Source organism: Galeopterus variegatus, unplaced genomic scaffold (genome assembly GCF_000696425.1).
Source record: "Galeopterus variegatus unplaced genomic scaffold, G_variegatus-3.0.2 Scaffold6659, whole genome shotgun sequence".
Lineage (NCBI taxonomy): Eukaryota > Metazoa > Chordata > Mammalia > Dermoptera > Cynocephalidae > Galeopterus > Galeopterus variegatus.
In genome coordinates, this window is record NW_007732770.1 from 1 (window position 1) to 1,644 (window position 1,644).

Consider the following 1,644-nt stretch of genomic DNA (forward strand, 5'->3'; position numbering starts at 1 on the left):
AAGTGTTGACAGGGATGTAGAGAAATCAGAACCCTCACACATTGCTGGTGGCAATGTGAAATAGTGCAGCCACTTTGGAAAACAGTTTGGCAGTTCCTCAAATGATTAAACATAGAGTTATCATATGACCCAGCAATTCTGCTCCTATGTATATACCCAAGAGTAATGAAAACATATATCCACACAAAAACTTGTACATGAATGTTTATGACAGTATTATTCATAATAGCCCAAAGGTGGAAACAACCCAAATGTCCATCAACAAATGAATGGATAAGTAAAATGTATTATGTCAATACAATGGAATGTTATTCAGCCTTAAAAAATAATAAAATTCTGATACATGCTACAATATGGATGAACCTTTAAGACATTATGCTAAATGAATGAAGCCAGTCCTAAAAGGCCATATAATTATGGGATTTGATTCATATAAAATGTCCAGAATAGGAACATTTATAGACAGAATGTAGATTAGTGGTTGCTTAAGACTGGGGATGGAGGTAGAGGAGTTGAGGTGTGATAGCTAAAGGGTTCAGGGCTTCTTTTGAGGCAATGAAAATGTTTTACATTGTGATGATGGTTGTACATATCTATGAAAATACTCAAAACCATTGCGTTGTACAATTTAAATGGGTGAATTATGTAGTACGTAAATTATATCTCAATAAAGCTGTTGGAAAAATCTGTGACTTAGAAATGTGTGAGGTTTAGATGATTTTATAGTTGATGTAAGTGAGGTAATACTAGTTGCTAAACTTACCTCCTTAAATCTCAGGGGCTTAGCACAATAGAAGGTTTTTCTTTTACACATATAAAGAGCAAAGCAGGTGTTTCCCATTGATGGGTTGCTGTTTCCTAGTGGTAATTCAAGGATCACATTCCTCCTGTGTTGTGTCTCCACTATCTTCCCCAGGGAGCTTCCAAAGTCATTGCAAAAGAATAAAATACAAGGAGGATGGACAATTGGAGGTTTTCATGGCTCAGGCCTAAAAGGGATCTGCTTCTGCCCCATTCCATTAGCCAGAGCTCAGTCACATGGTACCCTAAAAACAAGTGAGGCTGAGAAATGTAGTCTAGTATGTGTCCAGGAGGAAGAAGAAAGGTTGAATTTCAACCAAATTTTAAAGAGCAGAAATTTCTTATGATATTCAGATTATTCCAGATGGTTAAAATATATTGAAAGCCACTTTATAAAGTAAGCATGACCCTAATAACAAAATTTGATGAATATGGCGCCAAAAAACTATAGCCCAATTTCACATAAGAGTATAGATGCAAAAATTCTGAGTACACACAATTTAAAATTAGGAAATCTGTCAACATAAGTAAAGGGCAATTTAAAAGACAAAGATCACATAATTCTATCAATAAATGCTAAAAATACTACTGATAAAATTCCACAGTTATCCCTAATAACAACTCTAACATAGGAATACAAAGACTATGCCTAGACATGATAAAGGCTGGGAGTGGAATAAAAGTTGCTCAGAACAGGAAAAATAGAAAGGGAGTAAAGAGCTGATCCAGATAAAAATGGAGCAAGGGACCAGAGGAGAGAAAGGGGGAGGGGAGGAGGGTTAGTGAGTAATTGGTAAAGGGCCACAAAAAATGTTTACATTGTGTAATGATAAATTTTTTTTT